This window comes from Schistocerca piceifrons, chromosome X (assembly GCF_021461385.2).
Source record: "Schistocerca piceifrons isolate TAMUIC-IGC-003096 chromosome X, iqSchPice1.1, whole genome shotgun sequence".
In the NCBI taxonomy this organism is placed as follows: domain Eukaryota; kingdom Metazoa; phylum Arthropoda; class Insecta; order Orthoptera; family Acrididae; genus Schistocerca; species Schistocerca piceifrons.
Genome location: NC_060149.1, coordinates 196323682 through 196339704, shown reverse-complemented (window position 1 = coordinate 196339704; position 16023 = coordinate 196323682). Strand labels below are relative to the sequence as shown.

At 37.6% G+C, this 16023-nt stretch overlaps 1 long non-coding RNA gene across 2 annotated transcripts in view; it reads left to right on the top strand.

Moving 5' to 3' along the window:
- The first annotated feature begins 9960 nt into the window (after window positions 1-9960).
- Window positions 9961-16023, top strand: part of LOC124722043 — a 64232-nt gene continuing 58169 nt past the window's right edge. The window contains exon 1 of one of the 2 annotated variants that reach the window (XR_007006435.1): window positions 9961-10087. This is a non-coding gene — a long non-coding RNA (uncharacterized LOC124722043). Of the gene's footprint in view, window positions 10088-10110; window positions 10241-16023 lie in introns of those variants that run through there. The other variant, XR_007006434.1, reaches the window with a different exon arrangement.

Below are 16023 nucleotides of genomic sequence, written 5' to 3'. Positions count from 1 at the left end.
TGCGCCAGCCTAATCCACCTGGCTGACACCTAACTTGCCCAAAGAAACGACGCAGTTCTTTACTGCCATCACACCTCAACATGCCCTGAGTGTTTCCCAAGAGCTCCAGAGTTTATTCACCATGGTTGAGGCACATCTCAGACAAGTTTGGGCGCATCAGCTATGAATCAGAGCCAGTAACCAGCTGTGCAAAATTAAGCACAATGTGGAGGCAACGTAAGTAATGTGTGCTCGTATCACAGAATATTGTTCAAAATGTTCAAATGTTCAAATGTGAAATCTTATGGGACTTAACAAATAAGGTCATCAGTCCCTATGGTATATTGTGTTTTTAATGGTCATCACATAAGCTATCTTGTTGCTCATATTCAAAAATGCATCTTCGAAAACAACACTCATGGACATTGTTAAAGACATAGCACAAAACTGTTATTAACAGACAAAGCGTGAAGCTTCATAATGTTGAAGTGTGTTCTCTCAAGTATTTTGTAGTTAGTCATAGTTGAAACAGAGGTATAAACCAGATCCCTAGAATGCATGCAATTGTTACTTGCACAAATTTTATTGGGCACGCCATTTTTCACATGTTACACATGAAACGATAGGGTAAAATGAATAAATTAGTAAACATATTACTTAGCAGCAAAAAGGTCGTAAATATACGAGTATAATAAAGGACATCGAATAATTATAAATTGCTAGAAGTTTGTATTACGTTTTATGTCTAAATTCTGCAGTTCCAAACAGCTGTATTCTTGGCAGTATCACGAAACATATAATTTGAGGATTAAATCACAGTCTAATATATACAGTTGCGACACTCACTGCTGTGAAAGTTGTTACCATTTGACAGTTCAAGTGACACCAGCGCTCCTAGCGGCCAGAAAGCTCGCCTTCCCCTAACGGCAGATGCGACGTAAAAATAACGTTTGTTTTTAATTAGTTTTGTACGTAATTTACAAAATAGAGACCTAAATGATCGTGAAATACGTATAAGTAAACAGAGCACAAAATATTGAATGAAGTGACATAAGCTGCAACATATTCTTGAAGAAATAATTAAGAAGTAGCATACAGTCGCACTTATTCCACTGAAAGTAAGAGAATACACACTGTATATCCTAAATATGAAGTATACAGGTGCTCTTCCTTGTGTAAAAATGAAGCGACATATCACTTTTCATTATGTTCTGTTTCACAGGAAGCCAGCTTCCTAAAATACAATTTCCATCTTATTCTTTGTGGTATCAAGTTTTCTCAATAAAAAGCATGACTGTTTTAATACTTTATTATATCCCATTGATACATTTACCCAAAACAAAATTAAATTAATAAGTCAGTCCTAACACTTTAGCAACCCAAATGAGCCAGCTTCATCACTTTTTTATTTCTTCTCTTGCTCCTACAGACTAAATCTTGATTCCTGAATTTAATAATGTAGAAGAGCCTTACTTTCACAAACAGTCTTATTAACCCGAATGAGATTTTCACTCTGCAGGCTGTGGCTAAGCCATGTCTCCGCTTATCCTTTCTTTCAGGAGTGCTAGTTCTGCAAGGTTCGCAGGAGAGCTTCTGTAAAGTTTGGAAGGTAGGAGACGAGATACTGGCAGAAGTAAAGCTGTGAGTACCGGGCGTGAGTCGTGCTTCGGTAGCTCAGATGGTAGAGCACTTGCCCGCGAAAGGCAAAGGTCCCGAGTTCGAGTCTCGGTCGGGCACACAGTTTTAATCTGCCAGGAAGTTTCAATCTTATTAATAGCAGCTTGGTTTCAGCACAGCACCCAGGTGGAAAATTGGGGATGTCCATCAACATGTTCACAAAGAAAGCACCATAATTACTTATGTGGGCATAGTCATCAAAAGCAGAAGTCATCTTAGTCTCACAATGAGTTAAAAATTCTTTTACATCTTCTGTACAAATAAATAGGCTTCCAAAGTTGCCTTCATAGCTTTTAAAATGACAATACACTTTATCATTTGCATCTAAGTCTTGGCTGCCATCTACAAGTACTGTCCTACATTTATAACAGTCATGAATTGTAAGCAGTTTCTTTAATACATAGCCAAACACATATCTCATGCTGTTTGCCTCTCTGAGACCTGTTTGGACTTCTACATTTGATAGTCTGATCACTGAACTCGTGTCACTGATGTCCAACAGTGGTGAAACAAGTAATTTGGGCGCTGCTTTCATATCCACTATTGTCTGACCCCAGTTGATCCCCTCACAATTGGAGGTAGCTACGCTGCCTGTGTTCATTATTTGCTTAAAGCACAATTACTGAATGCAGCACAAAACTTTCGTGGTGATGGGTTGCTACAAAAACCACCTTTATGCCTTGTAACTGAGAAAACGTTTTCCAATGGTTCATGATTAATTTTGAGTGTTAATAAATATAACTTGGTTCCATCCAAAACATCATCAACAAACATGATCAAAGCGCTTATGTTACCCAGAAGTCCTTTAACACACTCAATCCTAGATAAAAAATCTTTCCCATCAACATCTACAAATTATCATGACTGTATTCATGACTTAATTGTCTTTAATATTTCCAAATGTCTTGAGGCACTTGTAATGCAGTTCCTTAAGGATACAGGCCCTTTAACTCTATAAGCATTAAATATGTCAAAACATTCGTTCACTTTCTGGCAAAAATCTGCAGTAGCAGTAGCAGATGATGATATGGTGCCACAAGTAACAAGTGTCTCAGTGCCTGTTGCTACTGTATGAATCAACACACGAACTGCAGTGCTTACCATCGTTTTTGAAAATGCTGGTAGTTGGACAGCTCTTTTGGTGAGCTTGGGGGCCAACTTGTACTTCCTTTCACAATCACTTGAGTACAACTGACAAATGTCCTTCCATGAAGCAGTGCCAATCCATCCTTCGTCTGTTGTGTGGATAGTGTTATACCTGAATAAATTATTACGTATGCTTTTTATCAAGTGTGGGGTGTCATAAAAAAGTAGATCTTACTCCCTTCGTGTACTAAACATGGATTAACTGGTGTGATACCCAGTCTGTGCCTCCACTCCACAAAATTTGAGCCTTGGTCAGTCACACATGTTTTTACAACCAAACCAATCTCTGTGAGTTTTTTGACAACTTCAAAAAATATGTGCATCAGATTGGTGGCTCCTACTGGTTCTTTGGGGAAATAATATACTAATGGCTGTTTAAAATTTGATAATATTCCGTTAATCATGATAACTAATGCAGTATTAGCAACCACAGATGTACGTATGAAACCCGTGTCTTCAAATTCAATAACACGCTCCCTAGAGCTGTCATATATCAAATTTTCCATTAGTGACATCTCATCCATCGACAAATTAACAATTGTATCAGTTTCTGGTAACTCCTGCGCTTTCTGCTTTAAAAGGTGAAATATGTTATTATTTATCCCACAATTTAATTGTATATCTCCTACATACCTTTTTAAGGTATGTACTGATGGAAGGCTAAAACAGTGTGATAAAAAACTGTATGCCTGAGTACTATAATACAACAAATTAAGTGCAAATAATTTAGTTTCATCTTTCCATCTCGCACGACGTTTTCCATTCAGTGGTATACTGATTTGGCTTATCAATAAATTGAGAGAATTTTTTTAAGTACTAGGAACCAATGCTTTTTAAAATGAGCTTGTCCTTTCGTACTTGTGACCTGTGACGTTGTGGTTGCAGTTTATTCTTATGGTGGGTACTTTCCCTGTCACATAGTAATTTTGTACGAAGTCTAATGATTTGCACGTTTTTACATTTCACACAATTTTCCAACACGCGAATGATTTCACGTAATCTAAGCATTTTATCTTCAAAAGATGTCTGTGTTGCAGATTCCGTTGTTAGTGATTTTATATATGTCTCTCGTGTAGGAACATTTGTGGTAGCTGTTTCTTCTGTGTCAGGAGACAGTTTTATTGTTTTTGCAGTAACATTTTCACGTTTGTATGGCAACTTTCTCTTCATCGTCACTAGTTGTGGCTTATTCGGCACGTAAAATAACGCAGGAACTGCATTGCATACCAATGTCTTCTTTTCCGCGCGCATGAACTGGTTTGACTCGAAATGTAACGCTCAAAACTTGACGTTATTGTTTAAATCAAGGACATCTTTTTGCAGCAGGTCCTGTCTTCTACTATTTATTAACCATTTCTTGCTCCGAAAAAAGAAAAACAAATTTAGTAATTCAATACAGTTTAGAAAAAAATCGTAAATAAGGGGCGCACTAATGTGATGTTTCCTACCTCTCAGGATCCTTAGGAAACCTGAAAAATGACAAATGTGGTGTCCTCTTCCTATTATTACTGCAATTGATTGCGCTGCATACGCTGCCTTTCGTAAAAACCATTTTGAAAATGAATATAAATGATACTGTTTACATTTACTGAATACCGTATTCAGCATCGTAGCTTCTCCACCGCGCTGTTGTCGCGGTGTATAACAAAAATCAGCGAGAGTGTCGCGACTGTATATATTAGACTGTGGATTAAATAAAATAGCCTCGTCCTTTGACTTGAGGCGTCTGAGCAATGTTACACTGAATATAAATGCATTAATGACGAGTTTGAGTGAAGCACAACTACAGAACACAGTTGACAGAGGCACAGTTATCAGTATAAGAGACATTCTGCTTACAACATCGTACAAAAAATAGACAACACCAATATACACAACAACCCACAGCTTACATATGTTATGGAGAAAAACAAGGAAAGAATGTCATCCTATCCGAGATGTTAAATACAAATACCTAAAGCTAATCATGCATGAGATGAAAATTGAACCTTTAGAATATAATCTAGAGGATCTTTCTGGGTTAAAGGATAATTGCTGTGCATTGAAATCTAGTTTGAAAGCCATGAAAAAGGAGAGAAAAACAATTCGCCAAGAAGCGTTTCTTGGCGAATTGTTCCGTATATATATATATATATATATATATATATATATATATATATATGTGACCAAAGTCATCGGACAGCAACAAGCACATATATAGATGGCAGCAGTATCATGTATACAAGGTACACTGATCAGCCAGAACATATGATCACCGACTTGCTATCTATATAACTCTGTCCAGTGATAGCAAGGTTACCTGGCAGGGAATGGCCACTATAATTACACGTAAGGACAGTGTGTGTAGTATCAGTGAGCATGCTGTCCCTGTTTAGAATGGGGAAGGCACACGATGTATTTGATCTTAACTGAGAGTAGACTGTGATGGCCTGGAGACGTGAGATGAGCATTTCGGAAACTGTACGAAGTATGGGTTGTAGTAGTATTCATCCACGGATCTCTTTTTACAAGGCTATAGGACATGTCAAAGTATTTACCAGTTTAGACCAATTTAAAATAAGCTAATTCGTAGTCACATACATTTACAGAATTCTAGTTAGAGACAATCATTAGATTTACTCCTGATATACAATCCTTTTTTACAAATAACTTATTAAATAATGTAATGCCACACTGTCACTCATATCTCACTATCAGTCACTGTACACACTATACACACATGGTTTTATAACACTTCACTCACCACACACACACACACACACACACACACACACACACACACACACACACACACACACACCGGTGATCTCTGGGCCATTTTCCATACCAAAACTTCCCATTTGCTATCCTGAAAAACTGAGTCAGCATCCCTCTATAATGAGTGAGATGTTGAGCTCAGAAAGAGGAGGAGGTGTTAGTGTTGCACTATGCATACCTTGGGGTTAAGTATTTATATAAAAGGAAAAAAAACTAGTGTGAAGGTGTTATGTGGAATGTTGGATATTTTATAATCATTATTATTATTTATTTGTATAACGTTTTCTTTACCAAACCCCTACTCTGTTTTATCTAAGTAATCCTTCAATGTATAAAATGTGTTGCATAAAAGGTACTTTTTAACTGTCTTTTTACATTAGTGTATTTTAGCAATTTCTTTTTTATTCCTTGGTAGAAAATGCTGTTTTGAGTTTTATGTTTATTTTTTCTTGGTAAACGTAAGTTGAGTCTAGCTCTTCTTCAATGGTGATGGACAGAGCTGTTTGTGAAGTAATGACCAATGTTATTTTTGATGTGTACAACTGACTGGTACACGTATTCACATGGTGCAGTTAAAATCCCCAGTGTTTTGAACAGATCTTTACAATGAGCTCCACTACAATTTTTCGTTATTATTCTTATGGTTCTTTTCTGGAATTTGAAAATTGTGTTCATATTTTGTGCATTTGTTCCCCAAAACAGAATGCCATAGCTAAGCACTGAGTGTACATATGAATGGTATGTAACTAAAAGACACTGCATGTTACACAGTGATGATAGGATTCTAAGGGCATAACATGCTGATGACATACTGTTTGCAAGTACCTTTGTGTGTTCACACCACTTCCACTGGGAATCAATATTCATTCCTAGAAATTTTGCGTTTGTTACACAGTCTATAGAGGTGCTATCTATATTTAATTTAACATTGTCATTTTCCATTTTCAAACTGAAATTCATAGCATTAGTTTTCTTTATGTTCAATGTCACTTTATTGCTTATTGGCCAATCATAAACTACCGTGAGAGTTTCATGTGCTTTCCCTACAAGGAGTTCTCTTGTTTTCTCTGTGACTATAATATTTTCGGCATCAGCAAAGAGAATTTTTTCACCATGAGTAACAATACTGGGAAAGTCATTGATGTATATCAGGAATAGTATTGGTTCTAATATGCTACCTTGCGAAACCCCTATATTAATATATTTTGGTTCTGATAAGTGTTTTACTAAATGTTTAGATCTATTTGAAATACATGTTATCTCTACACTTTGTACCGTATCTGCTAGGTATGATCGAAAACAGTCATTAGCTATCCCTCTTATTTCTAATGCTTCTAATTTATTTTGTAGAGTCTTGTGGTTGATTGTACCAGAGACCTTAGAAAGATCCAAAAATATTCCTGTGATGCACTCATCTTTATCAACAGCATCAAGCCTTTTTGCCACTTCGGAAACCAAACTACAACCCGATTAAAAGATTGTATTTATTCAGGTAATTCATTAATCTGTCTTTTATAAATGCTTCTATTATTTTTGAGAATTCTGACAGCAGGGAAATGGGTTGGTAATTTACTATGTCTTCTGCATTACCTTTCTTAAGCAAAGGTACAACTCTTGCCTGTTTGAATTGCTCTGAAAATGTCCCTGATGCGAAGGATTCATTTATTATATTTGTTAGGGGCCTTATATAATCTCTATGCATTGTTTTAGAAGACACATTGGTACTTCATCTAAGCCTACTGACTTTTTATTTCTTAGTTTTTGAACAGTTTTATTGGATTCATTCTCTTTGGTTGGAAGTATCTTCATTGTATTTAGTGCAACATTATTTACAGGTGTTGTATTTGTTTTGGGGAATTTTTGCTTTATCTTCTCTGCAATAGTTGAAAAATACTCATTTACATAGTTTGCTAAGCGTTGTGGATCCCTTATTACCTTACCCCCCTCCCTTAGCAGTATGTTATTCTGCATTACTTGCCTCTCCCCATTTCCTTTTTTATAACATCCCAGACTGCTTTACTTTTATTCTCTGCATTATATATTTTTTGTCATTAAATGAGTTTTTTGCAGTAATCATCACCTGCCTATAGATCTTTTTGTACCTATGATGGAAATTAAAGAATTCTGGATCATTGCGACTCTTTTCCATGGAGCTGAGGTATTTTAGTGTTTGGGAGGACTTCTTAATACATGCTGTTATCCATCTGTTTTTGTATGATGGTGATACAGACATGCATACTTTTGGAAATGCCTTTTCAAAGTTCAATTTAAATAATGTGGAGAATTTAGAGAATTTCTTATTCACAATGGTTTCCTTATACATGTCATCCCAGCTTTGTCTTGCTAGTTCTTTTGAAAAATCTTTTATTTTGATTTCTGATAGATGTCGTTTGTACGCTTGTAGTTTAGTGAATGATTCGATGCCTGATTTTCCTGTTCTTATTACACAGAGATAGTCTGATAGTCTGAGACCTTTTACAGCTACATCACATTTTTCCCTGTTTGTTTGTGGTCACATGGTCAATTACTGATTAAGTCATTGCAGTAACCCTTGTTGCACTATTGACCAATAGGGACATGCCAAAACTTTGAAGGATATTTATGAGGGTGGTGCTGGATTCATTTATGATATTAGTGTTGATGTTAATGTTACCACAAAGAATTATTCTGACCTTTGTACTTGAGACTTTATGTAGAACTTCTGTTAATTTATTGAAAATGTGTCCACACTACCACTGGGAGATCTATACACACACAAAATGATTAATTTCTTGGTGATATCAAACCCTGTTAACTCAATAGCTGATATTTCAAAGTGTCTGTCTTCACTTACTGTGCTGAGGCCATGTCTTGATTTGAAATGTGTTCCTTTTCTGATATAAATGCATGAAGCTCCACCCCTTGAAGCATCTCTGCTGTATGAGTTTGCCATTTCATACAATTCTAATACTACATGTTGGATTTCTGTGTCTCTACACCAGTGCTCAGTAATACAAACTACTGTGCAGTTCAAAGATTGGATCTCAACTTGTAATAGTTGCATTATATTTTTCACTGATTGCATGTTTTGATGGAGGATTGTTAAGTCTGTGAAATGCCCCATGTTACTCTTTCCAATGGTTTGTTTTTCTTTGTGACATCTGGTGTGTGTGATATTTGAAGTGTTAAAATCTGTGTGGTGAGTGGTTGTTTCAGTATTTTTTAAACTGCTGGAGACACTCTTTAGGCAGGAGAACCTGTTGTCTGGATTTATCCTAAAAAAAAGACCTACTTCTCCTACATATGACAACAGGTATTTGACGGTGTGTGGCCCGAAATCCACCCCCTATACTTTCACGAATCAGCTGTACCAATCTTCCCTTCCCATTCCTGTTTAGGTGTAGGCCATGCCTAGTGAAACCCCACATGTTGATAGCCCGGCGGACACCAGAGAAACATGAGCAAAGTTGGCTGCCCACAGAGCCATCCCTAACCCCACATTGATTCGCCTCACAACTCCGTCAAGGTATGGTCGATCATGACGCTGGAACAGCTCAACAAAGTGTTCGTTGGTGCCATGGGTCAGGGAAGCTATCTTGTCCAGGTCACCACCTATGTCACATGCCCCATCCCTGTCCAAACTGTTCCCTACCCCACCCACTATCACTATATGGTCCTCTTTTGTAATTCCATGCATAAACACCCTAAGTCCTGTATCACATGACTTAGCCATGCATTTGGCTTGAAGATACTGGCGGCCTGCTACACTTCCCCTAAACTTTCCTGTAACTGATGGCCTACACCTCACCCCAGGCTACTGCCTAGCAGTAGCAGCTTCCGCTTCGTAACATTTTGTATATTCTTAGGCTTTTTCGCCTCGGTTGAAGTGTGCTGCACATTTCCTACTCCTCGTTCTACAGAAGGGCTGTGGTGAGTGGCGAAACCAAGGTGAAACAATGTCCAGACATTGTGTGTTTGGGTGGCTACCTCTATTACAGTTGTCGGACGTTGGAAGCTGGGCAGACTGGTAAAAACAATGCTGTCTGCATGTGTCACTATTCCTGCCATTTTGAAAACTTTTTCCGGTTAAGCACGCTAACCGGCCAGAAGTTGCCGGTTACGTTATCCTGAGTTTATTCTCCGGTTAAGCGTTATTCTGGGTTCGTACAACACGTTTCTCGCCCTATTTCAAGAATATAGTTTAACAGGCTGCTTACCGGGGAGTTGGTTGGTTGCGTGTTCCATTGATCAGTCGCACGGTACGTTAGCCGTTATGATATGGAACGTGTCAAGTGTGCAAGATATATATATGTGTGTATGTGTGTTCTTGGAAATCTAGACGGAGAAGCGACAATAAAGCACGCTATTTACTCCGTTCTGACTTGATTTTAATCTTCGACCACCATGGGTCTACTGCACGCTACTGGCGCCATAGCCGCATCTCTGGCATTTTGTGTTCTCAAACTGCAGTACGCAAGAGAGATGTTCGTATGGAGATCCTTGCAATCAATATCTTGAAGTTATTCAATGGGATCATGAGATTAGTAAAGTGAGTTTTTCTGAACTCAGTATTGCATGGAAGGTGGTTCTTGTATGTCATGTGGCTGAATTTGAAAATACATTGTGTTGTCATGTTTCTTTGTTGGTTATGTAGCGTGTCACTGTAAGTGTTACTTAAGCACTGTCGGTGTCATGAGTTAAGGTTAGTCACGCCGGTCCGTGGGCTAGTGATTCGGACTATTTTTTTTCCAAATCGAAGTGTTGAACAGCATACTTAGCATACTTTTTGGTAAAAGTTAAACGTAACGAGACCCCTCCCCCTTTTTTTTCCTCCTTGCAATTTTTAATACGATGCGGATGTAAACATTAAGTTTCGCTACTGCTTAATTTGTTACCGCTACAAGATTTTCTGCGTTCACGTTTGTTGGCTTCGCCAACCCTCTTCCTGATTGTCACCTACCAATCCAACATAGACCTCAGGCTGCGCTACGGATCAGTCTGTCAGCTTCCGTTACGATTTGTGCAGTCACAGTGTAGACATTCAACGAAAGAGACATTGAAATCTGCATCCACAGCGTATAGGTTAAGCGTTTAGTAATGTTCCCAAAATTTTCGTTAATACATTTTGCAGACGTTTGTCCTTATTCAGTAAAAACTCGATAATATTCCAAAGTTTATGGTATTTGGCTGTTGAGATTGAACTTTCCATGGCTTCTATGTAAAACTAAGTTGTAGGTGGTAAATACAGATCTCTAGTTTCCGTATAAGCATAGCATAGCCTATATCAATTCAGGCAGGCTAGGAAAAAAATCTTACCTTCGTAGTCTCAGATGTTATTTTATGTAGCATATGTTAAAATGGACTAATTAAGGAACACTTTTTTTTCCATATAAATTTCTGCTCAGAGATACAGTGCTCAAAAGATGACACTGCGCATAACATATTGAAGATGCGAATTTTGGAAAAAAATAGATGTGCTGTATCTATGAAGCAGTTGTAGATATTTTGTTGGGGTTTTTATTTGAAATATAATTGCTTTATGATTATAAAGAAATCCTCCATTTGGACATACTTGTCGAAGTTCTTTTACTACAGCATTCTCAACTTTTTTATATAATTTATTGGATTTTTCAAAAGTTTCAATCTATAAAGTATTGATTTTTTTCCCCTCTTGATTAGTAAGACATAGTTCTACATTCCCTGAAAAGGAGAGCTTCGACTTTTAGGTTGAACAGAATTTATAAACAATTGAAATTGTTGCTATACATAAAACCTGTTTTATTATCACATAACAGACTCGCAAAAATCAAAACCTAGCCTTATTTTACATAATTTTAGTTTTGAAAGATGAGTAAGAGACCCATTTTTTCAAGCATTTTAAATGGTTCCAAAATCCATGTGGAAAGTCCAAAGACTTATAGGTTTCAGTTTATAGAACTTCTCACAAACCAAAATCCACACCGTCATGACGTCACTCACCACAACACCCTTACATCATGGGTCAAAGCCGATGCGTGGGATCGGATGCTTCTGTTGACCTGAAATTAGCCCGTCAATGAACAAAAAATGTGTTCCACTGTTTCAGTATTTTCCTTTGATATGGAGTGATGCCTTCCTTAAAATCCTCAGCATTCCGAATCACAGCTGTATTCGGTCTTGAAAGATTGTTTTGTAGCATGCTGCTTCAGAAGGCCTCCTACACCATCACAAAACCCCTTCCTGTGACCAGTTGTCAGAAATAATGATCATCTCAGCCTGTTTGCAGTTGAAGAATTTTTCGAATTGCTCACAAAGCATGTGGTGTCATATCCTGTGCCATCACTTGTCACTGTAACACTTGTGATCTTGTTTTGAAAATATCACTCCTGTAAACATTGAAATCTGGTCATTACTCCAATGATACCCTTGTACTTCTTGTGGGAGAATTAGACCAGTTCTCAACAAAATCACAGTGAAGCACTAAACATTGTTTTTCAGCCTATACACACCCTTTCACTTCTGCAGTGTTGTTGCAATTTCTTCAGATGCTGGTGTGTTACTGCTTTTATTGACCTTTTACCAAGTTCATCAGTGAAACTGTCAAACACAACAGTTTTCTTAATTAGTTTATTTTTCTGCCTTGTCATATATGTAATTCCTGCAGAGTTATTTGATATGTCCTCCAGGTCAAGTGTCTAAAGACAGTCCTCCCTTTCCAGGGCAGTCACCATATTCTTGAAACAAACAAGTCTCTCGCTTTGTCACAGACTACTAATGACTTCACATGCCCAACCAAGGTGTCACATGTATTATGCTCCAGTAAGTTCTTCAAAGCTACCACACAAAGTTCAAAATTCACGCAGTACATGTATAAACAGACCTCTCTTGGTGGGTGTGGAACTACGCACTTAGGTCGTAGTGCATAAAATTTTGATCTTCCAATATGTGAAGTTGTATAGTTGCTCTTATAAATTGCAGTAGCTTCTTTAATACTGCAAGTCGTGTACCTCTTCACAGTCACAACTTTTTGACCTTCAACTGTTATAGTGCCTTTTTTTGTTGGCACTCTGGTGAGAACAGTCCCATTAATCTTCCACATAAAATGACTGCACTATTTGAACTTCAGCTGCTTCTACATAATGACTGTAATAGGGATCTGGTCATGCAAAGACTCCTATTAGACTTCACATTTCTTGATTTGTCTACCATGTACTTTGATACTGGTGGAACATGGCTCAAAATTGGTTTCTTTGAAAATGTCTCTGGAGTAATAGTTAAAACTTACACCTTTTCATTTTATGATGCACAATATTCAATAGCTGAATTTTTATTTGTGATAAAATCCTTGCAAGAGTGCTTAGATTCATTTTCTTCTAAGATGGAATTTCTACTTTGAAGAGTGTCATACGTTTTGCTGTAGTGTATTCATCCATAGCTTTCTTGATGCATAGAGCTTATGTCTCGACTTCACTGACCGCGGTTTCTTAACAGGACCAACACCTCTCTCCGTAGTTTACTAATTCAGAGTATTTAATTCTTCCTCTATTAATGCAAAATCTGCATCATCTACACCATGGAAGGCTTCACCTTGTTCAGATACTATCATTGTTGTTATTCTGTCGAAACATTTAGAACATAAGTCATCACTGGAAACATCTTCACTTTGAAACAGAGTCTTCAAATGGTATATAATTCAAAGATGAGAGCAAGTTAGTGCTTGACTATATGGATGCAGCACTAATCTGGACACTTTGTGAAGATTTTTGAATAATCCATTCAGGGAGTTACATATATTGCATGGATCAGCCGGTCGATTCCTCACAAAAACACAGAACTCACTCTATGGTCTCAATACAGAAACCTGCAATGAGCAACCACGACAAGGAAACTGACGAGAAACTACAACAAAGAAAGTGAAAAGAAATAACTGTAACAGAGATAATAGAAATCAACATTGCAACAAAGAAATTAGTAAGAGAAAACTTCAGAAAAAAACAAGATTTTTTAAAGTAAAACTTGTCCAACATAAAAATGGAAGCTCTCCTTTACAAAGTTTACAAAGAATTTAGTACTACATGGTACCAATCAACAGCAAAAATCTAAATTTTCTGGATTGGAATTTTTGAAAAAACAATTTTTTTCTGTAAATTATAAAAAAATTCGAAAGGTGAAAGTAAAAGAACTTTAACAGATATGTCCAAACAGAGGATACCATTGTAATCATAAAGCAATTCTTTCAAATAAAAAAAACCTGTAACAAAATATCTAGAACTATTACAGAAATATATTTCAAAATTTTTTCAGAAATTTGCATCTTAAAAATGGTGTTTGCAGTGTCATCTTTGGAGGCCTGTGTCTCGGGGCAGGAATTTTCTTGGAGAAAACAAAAAAAAATTACACGTTTCCTTCTTACTCCTGAATTTTAATGTATGCTAAATTCAGTAACCTAAGAGACTGCCTGAAGTGATCTGGATTATGTCTATACAAGAATGATTAATGTCCAGTTAACAAGCCTGTGGATCTCTCTTGCATTGGGATGGGTGCTAGCATTGAAGCTAAACAAATCGTATGTGTATCTTACTGATTGTATGTCCGATTTTTACTGATTGTATGGCGGTAACAAAGTTGCGTAGTGCAATGATATTCTTGTGAGAAATGTTGCTCTGGTGGTATTGTACTTCTGACATAAAGTATTGTCAAAAAGTATAATGTATAGGTGTAGTCTTCACATCTCTTTCAGAAACAATTTAAGCTGCTAAATTAATCAGTTTTTGCATTTGTAAGTCAGATTGTAGGGGGGGGGGGGGGTGAGGAGGCCTGTTTATGACAGATTTTCCAGCCAAGAAAAGGGTAAATTGTATGGCAGAAAATAATTTTTATCTGTTCATTTTGTGTCTTTTTTCCAAATTTAACTCAAAGATGAGTGCTCTGCTAGACTATACAGATGCGGCATTAATCTGGACACTTTGTAGAGATTTTTGAATAATCCATTCAGGGAGTTATTTTAATTGAATTACATTACAATTTATTACAGTTTTCAGGAAACATATCATCATCTCTGCTGTTTAATAAAAGAATTGAACAGAATACTTAGAACCTAATGTTTTAGAATGATAAAAATTGCTTGGTGTGGAAGTAATTGCGGTGTTTGTCAAATGTTTTGTGGGATATCCTTCAGATTTAATCACTGTCTCTATTCTGTATGGATATGAGTATTCGAAATGTAGAAGATAATCTGGTTTGATCACTTGGACCCTTGAAACAACAATGGCCCTCAGCAGTGCCCTCTTGTTTCTGAAATTTTCAACTTGGATTAAAAGTTATAAATTGGGTTGATGTTGGGACTGTTGCCACATTAGTTCAGTACATTACTGCAAGAGTTAATCATTTCTTATAAATTATAGTGCTGTAATATGGCGCACTGTGTTGCTGAAAGGTGCTTTGATTGCTTTTACCTTAAAACAAGTTGGAGTGCAGCAATCTACACTGACTGCCAAGAACAAAATCACAATCAGTTTTATTTTAGTAAATTCTATATTATTATCTCTGTGTTTTATCTTGTATTTATTAAACACACTTTTGTCTGATGGCAGGGGCTCGCAACTCTTTGACGGGTTCGTGCTTGGCTACCACAAGGCCCCAGCCTTTGCAGCATTTTTCCCCTTCCGTGCTGCATGTCTATCCTCTTGCTAGTCTTTTTCTCTCTCTTGAAGAACATGTCTAGGATGTTTTAGAGAATGTTCTGCATTGTCTGTCTCTGACATAAGAACAGTCATATCTTTGTTTTTCGCTACCATTTCCTTCCTTCACTACCCCCTCCTCTCATTCCTCCACTTCGGTGTTTGAGGTTCCTCTTTTTCTTCTTTCTCCTTGTGTGCTCCTGAAGACCAGCCCACATGTCTGCCATGTAACAGGTGACTAGGTAACGCATAATTCCCAGGCCCTGGTTGACAGGTAGCGTTCGTGCGTTCCCCTCTGATACAGACCAGCCCCAGGGAGGGGTGATTGCCGGAGCTGCAACCTTCCCAAATTGGCAATTGGTTCCTCTGTTAGGTGTCAGAGAGGTGTGACCTGAGGTGTGAACAATCACCTAAGGTGGGTGCGCCCCCTTGTGAAGGGGACCCCCAGTTGGAAGGAGCGCACCATTGGAGACACTAGCAATCATGGTGATTTCCTCATGATGAGTCAGTCATCTTCCCACTCAACATCTACTAAACATAAACGTAATGAGGCTAATGATAGACAGACCCTTCCCACTGCACCACGGTTCCTTGAGGCCTCATGTACTGAAGACGGTCAGTCCTTTGCCACAGTAAATCTGTTCATTATTCAGAAAGGTGTTGATGCAATTGCTGGTCTTGTGAAATCCTACTCTTGTTTACAGAATGGCACTTTGCTTTTGGAGACCACTTCAGATTCTCAAGCACAACAACTGCTTGCTGCCTCGCTTCTCCACAGTTACTCTGTTCATGTCGAGGCCCATAGAACTTTGAATTCTTCCCGTGT